This window comes from Numenius arquata, chromosome 6, assembly GCF_964106895.1.
Source record: "Numenius arquata chromosome 6, bNumArq3.hap1.1, whole genome shotgun sequence".
Taxonomy (NCBI): domain Eukaryota; kingdom Metazoa; phylum Chordata; class Aves; order Charadriiformes; family Scolopacidae; genus Numenius; species Numenius arquata.
The window spans coordinates 63887785-63910178 of record NC_133581.1 but is presented as its reverse complement, the minus strand read 5'-3'; the positions used below and the strand labels follow the sequence as shown (position 1 = coordinate 63910178).

The 22394-nt window shown below is 45.2% G+C and overlaps 1 non-coding gene across 1 annotated transcript; it reads left to right on the top strand.

The window, feature by feature from the left end:
- The first annotated feature begins 13532 nt into the window (after positions 1-13532).
- On the top strand, positions 13533-13605 carry TRNAT-UGU (transfer RNA threonine (anticodon UGU)). The gene has a single exon. It is a non-coding gene; the product is annotated as a tRNA-Thr (tRNA).
- The last annotated feature ends 8789 nt before the right edge of the window (positions 13606-22394 follow it).

Genomic DNA, 22394 nt, shown 5'->3' with positions numbered 1-22394 from the left:
GGGCCCAAAACTGAACACAGTACTCGAGGTGAGGCCTCACCAGTGCCGAGTACAGAGGCACGATGACTTCCCTGCTCCTGCTGGCCACGCTATTCCTGATACAGGCCAGGATGCCGTTGGCCTTCTTGGCTGCCTGGGCACACTGCTGGCTCATGTTAAGCCGGCTGTCCACTAACACTCCCAGGTCCTTTTCTGCCAGGCAGCTTTCCAGCCACTCTTCCCCAAGCCTGTAGCATTGCCTGGGGTTGTTGTGGCCGAAATGCAGAACCCGGCACTTGGCCTTATTAAACCTCATCCCATTGGCCTTGGCCCATTGGTCCAACCTGTCCAGGTCCCTCTGTAGAGCCTGCCGACCCTCAAGCAGATCAACACTCCCACCTAGTTTGGTGTCATCCGCAAACTTACTGAGGGTGCACTCAATCCCCTTATCTAGATCATCAATGAAGATATTGAACAAGACTGGCCCCAAAACTGAGCCCTGAGGGACACCACTGATGACCGGCCGCCAACCAGATTTTGCTCCATTAATCACAACTCGCTGAGCACGGCCATCCAGCCAGTTTTTTATCCAGCGGAGGGTACACTTGTCTATGCCATGATTCTCCAGTTTCTCCAGGAGAATGCCGTGAGGGACGGTGTCAAAGGCCTTACCAAAGTCCAGGTAGACAACATCCACAGCCTTCCCCTCATCGAGAAAGCGGGTCACATGGTCATAGAAAGAGATCAAGTTGGTCAGGCAGGACCTCCCTCTCATAAACCCATGCTGGCTGGCCCTGATCCCTTGGCTGCCCTGCACATGCCTTGAGAGCTCACTCAGGATGATCCTCTCCATGATCTTTCCCGGTACCGAGGTCAGGCTGACAGGCCTGTAGTTTCCAGGATCCTCCTTCCGGCCCTTCTTGTAGATGGGCGTCACATTGGCCACCCTCCAGTCATCTGGCACCTCTCCTGTTGACCAGGATTGTTGATAAATAATGGAGAGAGGCTTGGTAAGCTCTCTTGCCAGCTCCCTGAGAACCTTTGGGTGAATGCCATCCGGCCCCATAGACTTATGCGTGTCCAGGTGCATAAGCAAATCATTAACTACTTCCTCTTGGATTACAGGGGAGTTGTTCTGTTCTCCATTCTTATCTTCCAGCCCAAGAAGCTGAACTCCCTGGGGGTAGCTGGTCTGACTATTAAAGACAGAGGTAAAGAAGGCATTAAGTATCTCAGCCTTCTCCTCATCCTTGGTTGCAAGGTTTCCCCCCGCATCCAGTAAGGGATGGACATTCTCTGTCACTCTCTTTTTGTTGATGTATTTATAGAAACTTTTTTTGTTGTCCCTTATATTAATGGCCAGGTTGAGTTCTAGCTGGGCTTTTGCCTTCCTGATTTTTTCTCTGTATGACCTAACACAATCTCTGTACTCCTCCCGAGTTGCCTGTCCCCTCTTCCAAAGGTGGTAAACCTTCCTTTTTTCCTTAAGTCCCATCAAGAGCTCTTTGTTCATCCAGGCCGGCCATTTTCCCCGCCCTTTAATTTTGCGCTTCATGGGGACAGCCTGCTCCTGGGCCTTTAGGATTTCCCTCTTGAAGAGCGTCCAGCCTTCCTGGGCTCCTTTGTCTCTCAGGACTACCTCCCACGGGACTCTCCCAACCAGGGTTCTGAACAGGTTAAAGTCTGCCCACCGGAAGTCCAAGATGGAGGTTTTGTTAATCCCCTTCCTTACCTCACTATGAATGGAAAACTTAACCATTTCATGATCACTAAGCCCAAGACTGTCTCCGACCTCCACGTCCCCAACTAGCCCTTCTTTATTTGTGAACAGTAGGTCTAGCAAGGCACCTCCCCTGGTAGGCTTACCTACCATTTGTGTCAGGAAGTTATCCTCCATACACTCGAGGAACCTCCTAGCCTGCCTGCTCTCTGCTGTGTTATATTTCCAGCAGATGTCTGGTAAGTTGAAGTCCCCAACTAGAACAAGGGCTGGCGTTTGCGAGACTGCAGCCAGCCGCTTATAGAATACCTCATCAGCCTGCTCATCCTGGTTGGGTGGTCTATAGCAGACTCCCAGCACAAAATCACCTTTGTTAGCCTTCCCTTTCACCCTTACCCATAAACACTCCACTTCTTCATCACTGGAGTCTATCTCTATAGAGTCAAACAACTCCCTAATGTACAGAGCCACACCCCCCCCCCTCCTTCCTTGCCTATTCCTTCTGAAGAGCTTATAGCCACTTATTGCAGCATTCCAGTCATGACCATCGTCCCACCACGTTTCCGTGATGGCAACTATGTCATAGTTGTCCTGCCGCACCATGGCTTCCAGCTCATCCTGTTTGTTGCCCATGCTACGTGCATTAGCGTAGATGCACTTGACCTGGGCTACTGATTTCACCCCCATCTTTGGCCCTTGACACTCAGGTTCATTACCAGCAGGCCTGGTTTTATCCCCATCCCCCTTAACTTTCGGCTTAAAGCTCTGTCCGTGAGCTTTGTTAACTCTTAGCCTAGTACCCTTTTCCCCTTCTAGGAAAGGGTTTTCCCATTGTTCTCTAGCAGTAATTTCTAAACGTCTATCACCTTTCTCTGATGAAATGTCAGAGTGTGAGTCCTCACTAATGTGGCCTCCTTCAAACCGTGGCATGCTTTCCTCAGGCTTAATCTTGACAGGCCCAGTTATCTCCCCTTCCCCCCTCATATCTAGTTTAAAGACCGGTCAATGAGCCCTGCTAACTCCTGCCCCAAAATTCTTTTCCCCCTCTGGGACAGCTGTGTCTCACCTGACAATGGCATGCCAGGTGTCTCATATAGCCACCTATGTTCGAAAAACCCAAAGCCCTGCCTGTAACACCAGTCCCGGAGCCACAAGCTGAATTCAGCTGCTGCTTAAATTCAGCTGGTACATGCCTGTCTTCCCATGTATGTCTGCATCCAACATCTCGAGAGTCCCTTTGCCTTCTGGTCACCATGCAGTGTTTCCAGTGGAGTACTAGGAACCCAAAGCACCTTGCTCCACCCTGTGCACAGCATTTCAAAGGTACCTCATTACGTTTCTGCCTGGGCACAGAAGGGCTTCAGTACTGAGAGGCTTCAGAAGCCGAGTACATAAGATCACACACACAGATCGTTACAGTCAGGTTTCAGAAACAGGGATTCCTTTGTCAGTCTGTCCTGGTTAAACCTGGGAAGTGACCTGAGAACCAGCTGTAGGATCAGCTGTGTGGGTCCAACAGCAGCTGCTGCTGCTTTCTATGAAATGTAGCTGGAGGAAGAGGAAGCAGCGGTGTGTGATCTCTGCAGTAGCTTTGTGGTTCTTTCTGTTAGAGAGTCCACAAAGATGCAAGTTAAATTACTCTCAGTCTGAGATATTCAAACCCAAACCTTTCACTGCCCCAAAGCACCAGCTGCAAAACTAGTCTATTGCAAAGTAGAACAGTAATTTTTCTGTTCACATTACTCAACAGTACTTAAAGTAATTCATACTTTATTGCACCAGACTTGGAGGATAACAAGCTGGTCTAAAATCTGAACAGCCCTTATCTAAGATCCATTTGTCTTGTAAAGCATCTACCTCAAAGTAGCCTACAGCCATGTTACTGAGGTATTCCTATGGGAGGAAGGAGCTATGAGTGTAAATCCTAACTAGAAAGATGTAATTAAGACCTTGTAGAGCCAGGAATTAAACCACCCTGCTCTGCTAAGCATTCCATATAATGGTGACTGTGTACCCTGCATGTGAACGTTGCTGCAGATGTTGAATTCTGCAGCTGCGTGGACTCCATTTTGGAAGGTGCCCACTAAAAGATAGGAGTTGCAATAGTAAATGACAAGCGCCTACATGTCCTTCTGGATCTTGGCTTTGGTGGCTTACTCTCCAGCGTGTTTCCCTAGATCAGAGCTGAGGTACTTCATCAGAGGTGCCCGTAAGGGAAGGAGGGAGGAGGTGGCATCACAGTGCAGTATTGCTGTATTTGATTTTTGAGTAGGCTCTAGTCATTAGTGTTGTCACATCCCTGGAAATTCACTCAAAGACAACATTTGAAGGAGAACCTCTTTCTTTCTGCACACACAAGCAAGGTTTTTTTGATTACACTTTCAGATAAACAGCCACAGCAAAGCCTCAGTTTCATTTTATCTCCATAGATAGCTTCAGGAAAAAAATCACTGCTTCTGCCTGCAGCCTAAACAACTCACTTTGCTGCCAAGTGCCATCTCAGAAATAGGAACAATATAAACTAATTTCATACCTATTCAGTTCAATAATAGGTATTGTTCTAACTATACCTCTAGTGATGAGACAGAATAGCTTATTTGCCATTGCTAAGCAACTGTTAAAACGGTGTGTAGAATTCAGCCAGCTCTAATGGGCTGATAGGAATCAGTATCTGAAGTTCTTGTTTGCATTCTGAAGTCAACAATAACTGTCCTTCTCTATTAACATTCATTTAAGATAGTTTATGGCTGCACCAGATTCAGTGGAGATTCTGTCTTAATGGTGTTCTGAATGGTCTGCTTTCCCTTAGAAAGAAATGTTTAACCATAATGCATTAAACCACTTTAATCCACTTGTTTTGTTTTGATGTAGTGATGAAGTGGCATAGAAGGTAACATGGGGAAAAGAAGGTAATATGAAACACTCTGCAGAAAGAAAAGCTGATGGTATGAATGGTACCAAGTTGCAGGAAGAGCACTTGAGGTATTTAGGGATGGTTCCATAAATCACAAGATGGTATTTGTGTCTGAGATCCAAAGGCATCTGCAAAACCCCTAAATATTTGGAAAAATGGGATCTAGGCAAGACAGATGTAAAAGCCTAAGTGCATTAAACCATGGGATTTTTTTTCCAACCTTAATTTATGAGTTCAGATTTTAGTCATTTGTGTACATGATTTCGGAGAAGGGAGTTTCTGGCTCCGATCATGCCTTACTGAGATAAGGAATGGGCAAATAAATAAATGCAAAGGAAGAAATGTTGCACAAGAGGATCCTGCATTCACAAGGATTTCTATGTAGCTGCAGAATGATTTCCATGACCTACAAGGAGAATGCATTATCATGAGAGGATGATCGCTCTTCAGCTGCTCTGTTCCTTACCTGTGCATGAGGTAAGAAGTAACGCACAAGCAATGATGCATAAGCAGAGGGACTGAAGGCTTACTACTGCTGGAGTTGGAATTCTGTGCTTGCACCCAACACTGCTCCATTTATGGGTGCGTAAACATATGATTAACACTTATGCATGTCAGCAATCCCATCACATTCAGCAGAACCACTGCCGTTCCCTGTTGAGTAAATGCTTAAATGCTCTGTTAGCACAAGCTGAGAAAATCCACACTTTGTCAGATGGAGCCCACACAGGTGAAACAACATTGCCTTGCTTAGCCCACTGTGCCTCACGCCATGACTTCATGAGCCAGGTAACACCAGAAGAATAAGTGCTTTGAAATAAGGACGTCAGCCGGTGCCTGAGTCAGAAGACCAGGTTGTCACACAATGATATGAAAATGTGGGGGTAAAAAGTTGAGAGCGTCCCTCTGCGAAGCTTTCGGCGATGTCTGAGTCACCACAGGACATGAGGAAGCTGCAGGCAGTGGATGCAAAGGAGGCTCGGTCTGACTTCCTTTATGTAACTCCCGCGTTAGCATCTTCTCTGCTCCATATATAAACCAGAAAACATCAAAAAGCTGTTACTGAACAGAGTACTCTTATTTATTCGTTTGTATGAGCCAAATGTGACTTAAGAAATTTAGACAGTTTCGACACAAGCTTTAATACAGGACCAGGCACTTTTCTTGCTGGCCCTGGTAAGACCATTTATTTCTGGATTCATTAAAGGAATGTTTGCACCCCCTAGTGTATAAGAATTTGCAAGAAATCAGGTTCTTATAACAGCCTCAGCTGAATGAGGATAATTAATATTAAACCATAATAAAATCCCCCTGTTACGATCTTAACAACTTCCAGAGAAAGGATTTCAAACTCCAAGATCATCCTAGGTGTAATCCCTGATGTCCCTGTACTCAGCAACTGTAGGACCAGAAAACAGGTTCTACTGAGTTGGGTTTTTATCCCACTGGAAGATATCAGGGATTTATAGTAAGAAAAAAGAGACTGTACTGAAAACAGACAATTCAAATCCAGACCTTCCTGAAACTCAGGGATGTCAGATCCAGCTTCAGCCCATTAGTGAGATAAAGTCTGTAGCTGCGTTTCACTGAAGGACAGGGATCTTTGGATCTGAACTTTACTCCAGTTAACAGAACTGCAAAAATGAGAGGCACGTGCTTAACTGTCCTCCAAGAACTGCTGCCCAGTTTGTCACAGGTAAGTAGATTTCTAACTTCTAACTGCATCCCGCTGTCGGGAGTTAGGTCTTCAAACACCTTTGAAAAACTTCTTACAGCTGTGGATCACTTTCTCATTCTTCAGATGTGACTTCACTTATGCCAAGTTCTGCTCATCGTGTTAAACGAGGTAGAACCAGTCACTGAGATGAACTAATAGAGCTTGCCTTGTTGGGACCCAAAGTGGCAGTTCAGCTCCCTGCATCCAGCATAAATTTGGAACCTGAGCAAAACCCAGCTGCTCCTGGAACCAAACCAATCCCAGGTGCTGGCTCCTGGCTGTGAGCCTGAGAAGGGAATGGCTTATGCGTGCATTTTCTGGTGGGTCCTGCATTGATTTTTGAGGGTTGGAATGTGTGACCCAAACCTTCACTCTGGTTTGTGCTATTTGGCTGACTGTCACCACTGCGGTCACGGGCAGGCTCTGATCTGACCAAATTAGATATACATGTTTTCAAGAATTCCCCTGCTCAGCCCTCCACTGAAAACAGGATTTAACCATTTCCCCTGAGGTGTCTGAAACCCAATCACTGCAGCTTTGGCAAATGCCTGACAACCAGAAAAATGATATCGCCAAGGGAAAAAAGTGGTCTGTTTTCATTATCCAAGCAGAATTAAATGAAAAAGCAAACAAACTGCATAAATGATGAAAATTAAATTAGATTTTCTTTACTTTCATTATCTAAGTAGTTTCTTATAATTTATTCTAAAATATGACTTTCAGCCAATGGTATTTACTATATTAAAAATCAGACTGATTTTATTTACTGTACAATGCTTAATAGCTCCTCCAAGTCACTTTATTCTGTAATTTCAAATGAATTCTTTGGGCTTTTTTCAAAACAAGAAACTTGGCGTTTTGACAGAATAGTCCTTAATAACTCACACTGAAGATACTGCCAGGAGCTGTGATGATGACTTCTGTCAGGTATTCTTTTCTTCCAGAAGAATGGCGTCATTGTGATGTTAATGCAGAGGTTTTGACATTTGTGTAAATAAATAATAATAACGTAATATATGAAAAGCACCAGCATATTGCTGCTAAGTGTCCCCAAAGAGTTACATTTCAAGGCACAGTAGTACCACTGTGACATAAATCAGGCGAACGGTATAATGAGAACAAGTTTTTAAAAAGTACGTTAACAATAAGAAAATTACACTGGCATGTGCAGGTGCCAATTGTAAAAGTAACTCTCCACTCGTATTTCTAAAATTAAATCTATCTACTCTAGAAACTGGACTAGTTATTTGCAAACTCCTTTTTAATTAAAAAGCCAGATCTTTCAATATCAATTAATTTCTGGTTTACAGCCTTTCTTTTTCACTATCGTAACTTGATACCCAAAACTGTGATGTCCGTTAGACAAAATTCCAGCTGGAAAACTATTGAAGTTTACAAACTCTTCATTGTAATTAAGAAAGTGCTGGAACTGTGTGTCTTATTTCTAAGAACAGAGAGAAAAATGCTACCTGTTTCCTTCTGCAGATTTCCGCTTGGAATTAACTCCAGACCACTGATGCTGAGCTGTGATGGTACTGCTTAGTCCTGGCCTCTAAATCTCTCCGTGGCTCGTGAATATAGGACCGTGGGTCCTGGTCACAGGGTGTAGAAATATTGACGAACAGGTTGAGGTTCAGACGCAGCTCGACCTGGTGATGCCGAAGTCATCACTCCCACAGCCTGTTTGAAGTGAGTTGGTAGAGTTTTAATTTATAGTCAATATGACTATTGACAGTAAGCAAGCAGGACCAGGAGACTGCTTGAAGTTTCAACAAATGGCCCAAGTGAACACTTGAATTCCTTTCCCAACCAAGGTTGAGATGTTTTAGCAGGAGAATATGGTGCTATTGGCACAGAGCCTGTTACGGGGACATAGAGCTCCTAGGCTTCAACTCGAATAGCCCCAGGACTCTAAATTAGCCACCTAAAAGCAGTGCGGATAGGAAACAAGAAGAATTTTTATTACACTATAAAAAGAAATCTTGAACAAGCAAGCAAAATCTGCCCAACACACCTGTCATTTTTCACAGGAGGATGTCAACATGAAATGCAGGTAAAGAAGAGTGATGTGCGGCTTTCAGGGGGATTCAGCTGAAAACAAGCGAAGGAGTGGAAGATGTGACAATCCCCACCCCCCACTAAATAGTGAAAATAATTCAGGAATTGGGAGATTAACTGAAAGGCTACATTAAATCTCCTTAAAAATTCAAATCAGTGTCATGTAGAAGTTCCTTTTAAACTTCGCAGCTGTTGCCATTCTGTTTATGACCATATGATACAGCTTGCAACGAAATATACTGGCTACATTGAAATTCCATATAAACTGAAATGGGCCTTTGCTCTCAGGGCTCTCAAAGATATGGTTGTACTTCCCTGGTCTTCCAATAATTCCCCAGGATGTTTCCACAGGATAGGCAGGGTGAGCCACTTCTCTTTCTTATAATATCGCACCGTGCAAAATAAAAATTATAGATGAGACGGGTCCTTGCATTGATTTTGCAGCCAGGATTGTCTGAAATCATATTCAAAGTTTTGATTGTTTCTTTCCTTTTGAAGGAAAACTAGTCCCGCTCTGTCGTTGGTGAGGTGCCGTACTTTTGAATGTCTCATGTGGTATTTTATATGACTATTAGGGTGCATGTTCATGGGGAGATTTTTTTTGGATTTGAGCCTTTGCAAAGATGCTAATACTCAGTCAGGTTTCCCAACAGCCTCATGCGGCTGTTATTCCAAGAGGCATCTTCTTAAGGTTTTGGAGAGAAAGCATTATGGTTAATGCAATTTGCCAAATCAGTGTAATACTCGCTGTACTACCATGACGTGGTTTAACAGCATGAGCATCACGCACTCTGCGTCAGAGAACTTTACCTGCTGACCCTTGCTGTAGGTTGGTGCCTGTTCTTAACTGGATAGCTATGAAATGGTGTGGAAAATCTTATACAAACTCCTTTTGATGTCTCAGGTAACATGAAAGGCAGCCTATGCCCCTGTTCTGGTACAGTGACATTAAAAAATCAAAATAGAGAGAGAAATCATCGACCGTAGAGGAGATCCCTGCAATTTGGCAGCGCTCCTGATCCATAAAGCTACTTTTCTGGTTTCTCCCATTAGCCCAACTGCAGTATGTACAGAGCCAGATTACTGCTCAGGCCAGAATATTAACATTCACAGCATTAATGTTTTGGGGCCTTTAAAATGAAGAGCACTAACAGAAAAATCTTTTCAATCCTTTCATATGAAATCCCACCATTCTGAACTGACAAAAATAAATGCAGTGAACTTTCAGTGATATTGCACCATATAAAAAGGTTATTAAAAATGTATTTGAAGGACTAGCTTTGTCAATACTAATGCACTGAAGAAATGGAGGGTTTCCCAGCTCAGGCACTGATGTACAGACTTAGAGAAGGAGTGATTACTCCAAGAATAGATTTTGGTAGCTTTAGTTAGACACGCATTTGTAGACTTCATATGCAAAGAATCATCCCCTGTTATAAAAAGATGGGATACTGAGTAATATTGAGGTGAAATAAGAATATGTTTTTAAAGGAATATTGCCAAGTTGACAGTGGTTCAGCTCTGAAAATGTGTTTGAAAGATGGGGGAGAGACAAAATAAAGCAGTGTAGAGGAATAGAAGAGTACTGAGAGGAATGCAAATGACTTATTGGTTTATTTGTTGATTCTTATTTCCTTAGTAATCAGAGGGGTTTTTAGAGATGATCTGTACGTTCCCTAAAGTGATGCAAACATAGCAACAAAGTGCCAGCACATGAAAATTTTAAAGCACAATTAAGTCCACTTTGAGCAACAGATACATTCTCTTATCTTGAATTTGGACACCTCTGACCTTTAGTCCATTTTTGGACTAAATAACTGCTTGATCAAAATTTCAGTATTCCTACTCTGAGGCTTTAGCACATATCTTCCAGGACCAAATGAAAACCAGTCAATCTTGGTTTATTGCTGTAAATGAGTCTAGAATAAAGAGATAGCAAGGAGAGAAAAAGCCAGGCTTTCAAATGCTTACTTCCTTAAGATGACGGTAAGACAGGTAAGAATTTATTTTTAATTTATTTTTAATTACAATTGTGGGTTTTTTGGGATAATGCTCCCTTTGAAGAATGCAGCAAATACCTTACTCCTCCCATTGATATGTGCTGCCACTCTCAGTTTTGTTCTCCTCAGGTATCACTGCTGATGTGTTTCTTTTGGTGCCTGAGGGAAGGTGAACACCCTTCTCTCCAGCAGTCAGTCCCTGTTAAGTGAGAGCCAACCTCCTCTGCTGTGCTGCCAGCTCTCACACAGGCTGTGTACAATCCTTCCTTTGTGAGTCTCAGCTCCTAAAGAAACTATCAGCTGCATTCTGTATCACTTTATTTCAGTGCACAATTGTCTGGTTTTCCCAGGTTAATTTAATCAGTCCAAGTGCCCGTTAGTTCTTGAAGACTGTCCTTCTTCAGGATGTAAGGGTTTTAAATACTAAACCCAGTACAATCATTCTTGTTCAAAGAGGGTTCCTTTGTTCTATAGCTAGAATCTGGGGCAGCTCTTGCCCTAGGGATGACAGGTCCATCCCCATCAGGAGTTAAAAAACCTTGCTGGAATCTTTTCTAGTTGTTCTGTCTTAGCAGTGATGTGCGGTAGCAGAAGGGTACAACAGAGGTTTAAGAGAACAATATGGTAACGTGTAACAAGTTTTCACAAAGGGTTTTTTGTTGGGCTTTTCCAGTGTTGTTTTTTAAAATAATGCTTAAATATGTTGTGGGCTTCTTGTACATTGATGTGCCTGCATGATAGCCTCCAGTGCGGTTTTCACTGACTTTTCCAAGTTCACAGATGGGCATGAAAAGGCTGAGCATGAAAAGGGAAAATTTCAAGGTAATAGAATCACAAAATCACATAATGATATGGGGTTGGAAGGGACCTCTGGAGATCATCTAGTCCAATCCCCCTGCTAGAGCAGGTCCACCTAGAGCAGGTCCACCTAATGAAGGTTGCACAGGAATGTGTCCAGGCAGGTTTTTAATGTCTCCAGAGATGGAGACTCCACCATCTCTCTGGGCAGCCTGTTCCAGTGCTCTGCCACCCTCAAAGTAAAGAAGTTCCTCCTCAAATAGGATTTTTTCTGTTTTCCAGAGTGTAGCAACTAACCATGCCAACATTATCTTGATAATGAAAAATCTGTACGCCTTTTGTTTTCTACAATGTTGTTCCCAAACTTCCATTGCATTACACACACAAAGGCACACACATGCACACACGCATCTACTATAAAATTTTCTGCTGAGATCCCTCAATGCCATCTGCCACTCATTGCTGCCACTGGCAATCATAGTTTTGAAGATCAAAAACCCTGCAACCTGGCTTATTATCAAGTATAGTACATCAGAGGAGACACATCTCTAGCAAGAAACAACATAGAAAATAATATCTAATTAATAGATAGATCTGTAATTTTAACAAGCATACCTTTATCATGATGCCCAGAAATACAACTTAGACTTTCTTGTTAATTTCCAGAGTTAATAGAGAATTAAGAGGAAACTCTTAGTGGATTTAAACACTTATCTTCACTGAGTATTATCACAATAATTTGAATTCATAGCTATGTAATCAATATCATTCAGTGGAGAAAATGGACCTGCCACCCCCCTGTTGCTTTGTTGAGTATCTACTGTCTAGCTGCCCCATGGAGCTTTGTTTTCCAGGAGTCGGCAATAATTGTTCAGAGTTTAGTTCCAATTTTTACTGCTGTCATTTATTACAAACTATCAGGGGTTAATGTGGAAAAATCCTTTGCCAGAAAAACCCTTTGGGCAGAAATCACATATTTATAGATCTAGCGCCCAGAGTACTGCAGACCCTGATCCTGCTGTGGACTTTGGGGTTTATTTCCATTGTGTAACACTTTTAATAAGACTTCTCTAAGCAAAGTCAGGTTTATGAGCTATCCCATTGCATCTCTTTCCCACCTGCTGATCCAAGTCTGAATTCTACAGAAACAGATATTCCTACAGAATTAAGACAGGGCCCTGAATATTGCTTTCGGAAAGGCATACGACTGGAATTTAAATAATTTTATCAGCATGGAGTTTAAAAAACCAAAAAGTTCAGTCCAGCCATAAGCAACCAAAGCGCTTTGCAAGGCTTCAATGTCTGCTATTGGGAGTGATGACACCCAGCACTGGATGCGGTACACTTAAACGGGTCCTGCAGCATTGCCGCCTTCCACCTTTTAGCTGTTACCCAAAGCTTCCCCCTTCTAGCTCTGAACTCCAAAACCTCTGTCAAAGTGGCTTGCAGGTACCAAGTGAGAAAACAAGCTGGAAATCTCTAAGGTTAATGCTCAGTGCTTCCCAGGGGGGGTCACACAGCAAGTGGTGCTTAGAATCATGGAATCACTTAGGTTGGAAGGGACCCTTAAGACAATCGAGACCAACCATTAACCTAACACTGCCAAAACCATGCCACTGCCACTGAACTATGTCCCTCAGCACTGCATCTACACGTGTTTTAAATACCTCCAGGGATGGAGACTCGGCCACTTCCCTGGGCAGCCTGTTCCAATGCTTGACAACTCTTTTGGTGAATAAATTTTTCCTACCATGCATCTTAAACCTCCCTGGTGCAAAACCTGGCCTAAACCTCCAGAGCCCTGGGGCAACGCCTCAGTCCTCCAGGACCGTTTCTCAGACTTCCCAAGACTAAGCACAAAAACACCCTGCACCACCTTATACAGCTTTGTCAGAGTTTTTACTCCTCACCTGTAAAAATCAGGCTCTATTTCAAACAGTCCCCTACTTCTGATTTCTCCTCTGGTGGGTGTGGGTTTGGTTTTTTTTTTTTTTGGCTTGAATGGAAGTGTGTTTTATTTCTCGGTTTGCGAGCGCCCCTTCAGCGGCCTGGCCACCCCCCGCGCAGCCGCGGCCCTGACCGGCGGGAAGCGCCGTCAGCCACCTCCCGGCGTCGGCGGCCGAAGCGGGGCAGCCGCCACCTTCCCGCGGCCCAGCAACGGCTGCCGGCGGGCCGCGGGCTCCTCCCGGCGGCGGTCGCCGGGCAGGGCGAGCCCCTCGCCGCCGGGGCCGGTGGAGGGCGGGCGGTGGAGGGCGGCGTGGCCCGCCGCAGGAGGGAAGCCCGGCAGGGGGCGGCGGGCAGGTCTACGGCGGCCGTTAGGGACAGCTGTGACGCTATGCGAGCGGCGGCTCCATAGCTCAGTGGTTAGAGCACTGGTCTTGTAAACCAGGGGTCGCGAGTTCGATCCTCGCTGGGGCCTAGTTACGTTTTTTAGACGCCAGTATCCCTGAGCGCAGTATAACCCTAATTTTGGGGTCTTTTGGTGGTGGCGGACTACACCGCGCCTGGGGGCTCTGTGGACATCTTGGTATGGGGAGCGCTTTAGAAACAAACAGCTTTGGTAAAATCTGAGTGTTAACAGTAATACCGGTCAGTAAATTACCTCGTGGCTGTGCTTGGAGCTGGGGGGAACAATAAACTCTTTGGGAAGGGGTGTGGGGATGGCTGCGTAAATATTTGTACAGCTCACAGCACAATTTCCCTGATGGGAGCTTTGGCAAAATGCTGTTAAGGGGTTTAAAAGGAACAAATTGCCCCTGAGAGGAGAATAAGCTGGACAGGATTATCTGACTCTTCACAGCTTGTCAGGGCAGCCGAGCTGGTGGTTTTATTTCTGTGCTGGAGGCTGGACAGGGAAGGTGTAATAATTCTTTGCCTTTTTTTTTTTTTTTTTTCGCTTTTAGGTTATAGAAAGAGCTAGAAACCTCCACACAAATCCTCTTGAACACCACACTTCAAAAAATATGCATTAGTTTTTTTTTTTAAAGAAATCTCCTGAGCGAGGCATTTAGTTTCTAGCACTGCAAACACCGCAGCAATCGCTGCCCACACCAAGCAGGGAAATTGAAACGTACGCTTTGGCGAGGGGAAAGGAGGAGACCTACAGCTCACACGCTGCAAGGAACTTGAATGAAGGCAGGCAGTTGCTGGAGGCTACGTCTTGACATGTCAAGAAAGACACGTGGGCTGTGGCGTGGCACCCCAGCCCTTGTTACACCCTTCCGTCTGCTGTCACGGCTTCTCTCCAGCCTCCTTTCATGGAGTAGATAAAAGCTGTGGTGATGCACGGGGCTGCACGAGTTGCTGTTGGTGTGGCGAGAGGAGCAGGGGGCTGACAGGCCGTTTCCCCCTTACGGCAGGAGTCCTGCTACGCCACAAGGCCCAAAAAGCATTTGAATTTGCTGTGGTTTGGAATTCTTGCACGTAAGAGTTTGCTTGGAATGACTTCTTGGTTGCAGCATTGCCTCTCTGTCCCGTTTGGGAAAAGGGTGCTTTGTCCTAATCTCAGTGTTCCCAGCTGACTAACGTCCTAACCAGTTCCACGGTTCAGTAGCCCTCCCAGAGCCCTTGCGGCCGGCTCACGGAGGTGATGATAAAAGCCATCCCTTGAGAGGATCTGTCCCCTCCGGGGTGACTGGGCACAGCGTGGCCGTAGTTTCTCTGTTGACGGGGAGCTGGGCTTCACCATCACCACCCAGAGCATCATCAGATCCCTGGGATGCCACAGATGGTTTTAGGAAGCAGTCACGTGTGTGCTTATGAAGGCTGCATAGTTTGTTTAGTCTCTCACAGGGTCATCCAGAACCAAGGTGGGGGAACAGCCCCCGCAGCTGGGCCCGGCGCAGCCCAGCGCAATGGGTATCTGGGTGCAGGGGATGGGACGATGGCGCCTCAGCCGTGGAAGGGAACCATCTTGCACCCAGTGCTTGGCTGCTGCGTCCCCCACATCCACAAAATGTCACAGTAATAGGGTTCAGCTACTCCCGTTTGTCAAAGCCATATAGATGAGCTGCGGCAGAGGCTTTTCCAAATCTTGACGAGGTTGCCGGTATGGCAACTCGGCAGCTGGAGAGAAGCCACCCACTGCCGGCGCTGGCACCGAGCGACCTTCCATGTTGGGGCTCTCCCGGCCGGCTTCCCTGCGCGGCGGGTGGCGGCCGATGCCGACGGCGGCCTCCAGAGGGAGAGCCGGCTCCTCCGAGCGGGGCGGCCGCCACCCGCCGCCCCTCACCGCCCGGGGCAGCCGCGCTGCGGAGACGCCGGCTCGCCCGGGCCCCCGCAGCACCTTGGAACTGGGCCCGGAGCGGGCGGCGCCGGTTGTAACAAGCAGAAAGGAGAGGCGGGTGGGGCGAGGGAAAGGACGCGGAGCCACAGCCCGACTTTCGGCTCCGAAAATCGGTGTCTGAGCGCCTGGAAGTGCCGCCGCGGTGGGGCGGTGGCTGGCCTGCCCGGCCCCAGCGGGCGCTGCCGGGGCCACCTGCTGCCACCGAGGGTCGGAGCGAGGCCTGGGCCCTCCCTGCGAAGCCGGGAGCGCCGCTCGACCAGGGGAATGGAGTCACAGGACCATGGGATCCTTTAGGCTGGAAAGACCCTTGAGATCATCAAGTCCAACCATTAACCGAACACTGACAAAACCACTGCTAAACCATATCCTTCAGCGCCACATCTGCACATCTCAAATACCTCCAGGGGTGGTGACTCGGCCACTTTCCTGGGCAGCCCGTTCCAATGCCTGAGAAACCCTCTGGTGAAGAAATTTTTCCTAATATCCATCCTAAACCTCCCCTGGTGCAACTTGAGGCCATTTCCTCTTGTCCTATCACCTGTTACTTGGGAGAAGAGACCGACTCCCACCTCACTACACCCTCCTTTCAGGGAGTTGTAGAGATCATTAAGGTGTCCCCTTCAGCCTCCTTTTCTCCAGGCTGAACAACCCCAGCTCCCTCAGCCTCTCCTCAGAAGACTTGTTCTCCAGACCCCTCACCAGCTTCATTGCCCTTCTCTGGACCCACTCCAGCCCCTCAATGTCTCTCTTTATTTCATGCTGCCTTAAATTCTGAGTTTTCTCATTTTCATTTTCATTTTTCAAAGATATCTCTTTACAATTAAACAGGGACTATATTAGAACAGCAGGCATAAAAGAAAAGTCTTTTACAATTGTTCTGCTCTCATGTTATACGCAGCAGACTGGCTGGCTTGCTATCACAGCTGACCCCGCAGAAACCTGCAGGAACCTGCAGCTGGAGGCAAGGTCTGGGACCAGCAGGACATGGTGGCCCCTTGGTGAATGTGGCTGCACTTGGCTGTAATTACTCTTGGTGGCACTGCTCCACGTCTTTCTGTGGAACCTATCAGCACTGCCCAGTGGCAAAAGCAATCGGTGGTGCCACCTTCCCTGCCCTCAATGCATTCATGCACAGGTTTGGGTAGAAAGCAGGAGATGCGCCTAGGCCTCCTCTGACCTCATTTTCCCTGCCTTCTCCATCCCCCGTGGGACATCTATATAGTATTCCCTGATCCCAGCCAAGGAGTGATCCCAAAATTTCCTCCATCCTCTACAGGTGATGTCATTCACACTCCATTTCTTGCTATAAAGGAAGCTTTATTAGTAGCTGCTGTTACTGCCGGTGAGAAACATGTCACATCCTTGCTCAAAAAAGCTGAGGTGACCTTCACTAAGTCCAGTGATACAGTCATTGGTGATATCATTAGAAAATGTCTTTTTTGTTTGTTTCTCCAAACTGTGGTGATGGGCCTGGACAGTACCAGCTGTGTTTTTGTTTTGGGTCACTAGCAGAGCCCCTGGGAGTTACCACAGTGTCTGGAAAGACAGATACCTTGCCATCACTGCAAGGCATTCTGAGCTCATCTCAGAGATATTTCACCTTGTTAGGTTATTTTCCAGGAAATTTATACCCATCTTGTTCAGTTCAGCAGCAGGAGGCCTTATACAAGAAGAAGCTGTTTTCTTCACGAGCTTACTATTTTTCTTTCCAGATGTGTAACAAAAATTGACATTCTAAGCATAACTCACTGCAGTGTGATACCATTTTTGACAATGGGAATAGGGAATCAAAGTCAATGACTGTGAAACTGGTTTCACCAACAGAGGAAAATTGATACATAAACTCTTTCAGTATTCCACATGCTTTAATGTTGTACAGATGCTGCCAAAACATCATCAATTTCTAAAAAAAACCCAAACAACCTCTCTCCCACCAAACTCCAAGCACTTTCAAACTCTAAGATCAATAAAGAATGTTTCCATTTGTTTAGTCAGAAAAGAACTAAAGAAATTCTGATTTGTGTTTCTGGACTTTCTGCAAGTACCTAAAGTTTGATGAGTTTGGATTTGTGCCAGTGAGGAAAAGCTGAAAAGGGAAAGCTGAGAGATTTTGTTTCCTCACTTGATGCAAATGCAGCCATCAAGAAAGTCTTCAATGAACAATGAAAATGTTTACTTGTAATAACCTAAGGTGTTAACAGTAACACCAAAAAGAAAAATGTGTTTGTCTTCTAAATACACTATTTTTAGTCAGACATTGCTCTTTTAATCCGTTTTTTCCGGTTGCTAAAACGACACAAAATTCCTTGTGCGTGACCAGCTATCATGCTCCGAGTCAGGCTCTCCCAGGGTGTTCCACACTTCGATGCCTGACCACCTATTTTTACAAGTTTAATGGTCCTGTTACTTTGTGTAGAGTTCCTTTTGTAGGGTGTCATTAACAAATTTGCAAGAGCTGTTTGAAGGTGGGTAGAAAGAGGTCTGAACATCATGATCAGCAGCTATAATGTTGATCCAGTCCAGTGTATCCTGACCTCCAGACCAAGCTGTCTCCTTGCCCCTTTTCCTCCTCCTCTGTGAAGAAATCTCTCCCTGCTAGAAGAAAGTAATTAAAATGCCGCTGTTCAAGACCAGATGCAGGCCAAATGCATCCCCAGATAAAGTGGGAGCTCAATGCATTAGGACTTTGAATGATGATCCAAGGCAATCTTCACAGGGGAGTAACATAGGTAAATCTGTGCTTACTGGTATTCTTGGCAAAAGACTGTATTTCTGAGCCAGTTAGCTATGGATGGAGGGACAACTAATGAACCCATTTGGCTTCTAGTATGGATGTTATTCACTGTGATGTTAGCATATGAATAAGGATGCTTAAAAAGAACAGGGACCTCTGGTAATGAGAAAGTGCAGATGAATTAAATCCTTCAGTGTTCGCCAGGAGAGTGACTATTGTGTTTTAAAGAAAAATGATGTTTTCTATATTTTCAGGGAATCTTTAAAGAATAGACAATAGATATAGCAAACATCAATGTCTTATTGCAACCCCCCAAGAGTTACATTAGACTGTGCAATATGTGATACTAACCTTGCTTATATTTTAATATCAATGTCTGTCTACAGGTTTTGATGGTGCACTTCAGTAGAGAGATGTTGCCTAAGATAAAACATGGCCTTTTTTCCAGGCAGTTTATAATCTAATGATGGGAACACCAGGTCCTGGCAGTACAGAATCTAGGCACAATACAATAGGTTTGAATATAATGAAATGCCTAGAGGAGTAGAGGGGAGGCTCCTTTAAAAATCTTATGTGTGTGTAATTTATTATGATTTGAGAATGGATGAAAAAGAGCAAGAAAGCTAGAGTTTAGAAAGGATGAAGCATTTAGAATCTATGTATCTTATGTATAGACAAAAAATACCTTAATATGAACATAAATTAATCCGGAATCTGTAAATGGAGAACTTTTACTGTAAAATAAGGCTGGTATCAACTGTGTCAACCTCTCTTCAAAGCAGAGAGGCTGCTCGGCTGACAACAGAGCAGGCAGAACACTACCTAACGCTGCATGTATCTGACTGCCCCTCTGCATATATCTGATTACGTCTCAGACAGACCCTGTACGTAAGCTTCTCACAAGTGAAGCGCATTCATCCCTTCTGAAGATAAACAGAGGAGTTGTTCCTTTTGGTCACCAAGTTACAGACTATTTCTGGACAAGAATGCTGCTGCTTGCAATCCCCCTGCTGTATCTGTGAGACTTGCTAATGACTGTGGTGCCGGTACAAGTAAACAGTCTCAAATCATGATACAATCCCTCCTGAAAAGAAGCTACGAATATGTCTGCTCATTCCCTTCAGAGGACTGGTGCTGTTGATCGCATCACCACAGCAAGAACCTCTACTCATACCAAAAGCCATTTGTAAGGAAAATTAATAAAGAGCAAACCCACAAGGATGAGCATTTCTCACTGCATGTGGCAGTTCTATAGAGAGAGCTGTCTCTACCAACATGCTAATATTTTTTTATATTGATAAAACACAGCATTGAAAGTCATAGAGTTGAACTATGCAATAAAAAGACTGTAATTTAAACATGACCACATCCTTCTGTAGAGGCTTCCTCAAGACAAGGATGTATAGTTTCTATGCTTAATGTACATTGAAAGCACTGTGTGTTAGTTACAACCAAGTAAATAACACGAGAAAGCTTAAATTTAAGATATTGAACTGTAATCCATGAGAGACCTTCCTTTTAGATTAGAAATGCCTCAGCTATTTATAACTTTTTAAGCATTGAGTAATGTGGATATCACATTTTATTTCACTGAATTTTTTCACTGAATTTTTTTTAGAGTTGGAAGGGACCATATAGATCATCTAGTCCAACTCCCCTGCTGAAGCAGGATTGCTTAGAGAATGCTACTCAGGACTGCATCCAGGCGGGTCTTGAAAATCTCCAAAGAAGGGGACTCCATGACCTCCCTGGGCAGCCTGTTCCAGGGCTCTGTCACCCTCACCGTGAAGAAATTCTTCCTCATATTCGAGTGGAACCTCCTATGTTCCAACTTGTGCCCGTTGCCCCTCGTCCTGTCACTGGGAACCACTGAAAAGAGTCTGGCTCCCTCCTCCTTCAACCCACCCTTGAGATACTTATAGGCGTTAATAAGGTCTCCCCTCAGCCTTCTCTTCTCCAGACTAAAGAGTCCCAGCTCTCTTAGCCTTTCCTCATAAGGGAGGAAAGCTGGCTATTTTGAGCTGGCTATTTTAAAATTATCTGTGTAAGAACTTGGGATGTGCATGTTTAATTTGCAGCAAGGTATTTGCAGTCACTACTTGTAACTTGTTTTATTCTAGAAGCTAGATGAAAAAAATATACAGGAACTGACTATGTTAAGAGTATCTACCGTTCTTGCAGAAGTGGGCTTCCATGAAGACTAGTGATGGAAGAGTAAAACCAGATGATCTTTAATATGTAAGTTTGGTTTTTTTTAAATCTTGGATTTGCATAGAAACAATAGCATTTGCATCCGGCTGTCATTCTTGGTGTTATTTCTATTACAGATTGTTCACTGCTCTTTGATCATTACTGTAAATGTTTTTAGCGAATCAGAAAGAGTTTTGCTTTCTGGTGCAGAGCCCTGCCTTTGGTAACACACCCTTCCAGTCGGCAGCTGACTAAGAAGAGGTCTGAGAAAGCTCTCCCTGCTTCTTTTATGTTTTGAACAAAAAGGGTTTTTTTCCTATGATTTTTGTATTTTTCCTTATATTTAATGAGCTTCCTGGGCTCTGCAGATCTGTTCTCCCACGAGGCTGATGGAAATGCTGGTATATTTGGGTCCTCTTTCAATGAATAATAGCAGCCGTTATTCAGTGCCAAACTTTAAACATGGCAATCCCAGTGCATGGGGAGCAGATCTCCAAGGGCAATCAGATGTGTATACGCTGGCAGAGTGTTCACTTCACCTTGCAAAGAAGGGCTGTTTGAGTCTACTAGATTTTTTGAACTACCCAGGCTGGATTTACTGGGGGAAGATGCTTGTTCAGGTGTTATAATTAACTGCTTAATAACTGCAGGCTCCTTACCAGCAGAATAGCGGGAACAAAACTGGAAAGTGCTGTCATGACCGTTGTAATATCACCTGATTGCCCCTTGAAAACATTTCTGCTGGGTGCTGGCCTGAGCAGTGTGTCTCTGCTGCCTGCTCTGTGTCCTCAGAGGGGAAACACATCTGATTTTTTTCAAAAATCAGACCATATTTCAAAGGCTCTGTGACCACTTCTGTGTCGCCATCGATGTGATTCTCAGAAGTGGTGAAATACCTGAGTGAGCTGTAACTTGACCATCTTAGGTACCAATATCTGGGAAAATGCAGCAATCTGGAGTTCAGGAGCCTGACATCCGAGTGAGTGTCCAGAACCAGGGCCTGGATTTTTCAGCCCAAACTGAGCCTCTTGTGCTGTGCTCCAACTGTACGTTGTGTCTGGTTTTTGGAAGCTTGAGCTCACTGAGTCCAATGTGCAGCCTGTGAGCCTGAGCTGGTCCTTCTGGGCTCATGCTTCCCACTTGGTGAAGCCGTTTCCTTGTTCCAGGTCTGAGCCAGGGAGAAACCCAAAATGCAGGCCTTGTGGATGATCAATGAGTTGGTGTTTGACAGAGAGCTTGAGCCTTGAGCAAGCACAGCAACAGAGATGTGACTGGAGACAGTGTGCTAGCTGTGACATGCTGCAACACCACTGCTGCTTGTTTGGCTTAAAAACGTCAGTCAGTCAATTAGTTCAGTGAAGCTTTTCAAAACATCGCCTGTGAGGCTATTATAATTAAAGTGCTAACACAAATAGCCCACGTTCCAAGTGCTGAGGAGCAGAGAAGAAATCTCAACACAGGGCCGAGCCTGGACCAGATAGAAACTGTGCTGATAAACCCTTGACACTAGAATCAGGGGTTTTTAATGCCAAGCTTGCACGGTGATTTTCATCTGTCTGCCCCATTCTGCATAGCTTGCTTAGCACGACAGCATGTCTGCCCAAGTCCCCTCCAGCCAGCTGATGGAAAAGCTGACTGCTGAAGTACTACAGGTGTCCCTCATAAACTGGGGCTGTTACAGTATATGGCCCCATGCAGCGCAGAGGGGCTGCGTTCCAGCTGTGCTTCAGGGACGAGGGGCACTTGCTGTGCAGCTGTGCAGAGGAATTAGCGGCTGCATTCAAGCACAGCAACATCAATCATGAAGAATCAATTCTTGCTCCTCCCCTCGGAGCCGCAAAGTGCCAGGGGCCAGCTGCCCTCAAACGGGGTTGATAAACACATCTGAGGAAATGTCAGACTGGTTCAGGCAAACCTAATACTCGTAAACCGCCGCTGACAGGAGCCCGTATCTCATCCAGCCCTCAGTGATGCTGCTCTAACAGCTCAAGCCTCTGAT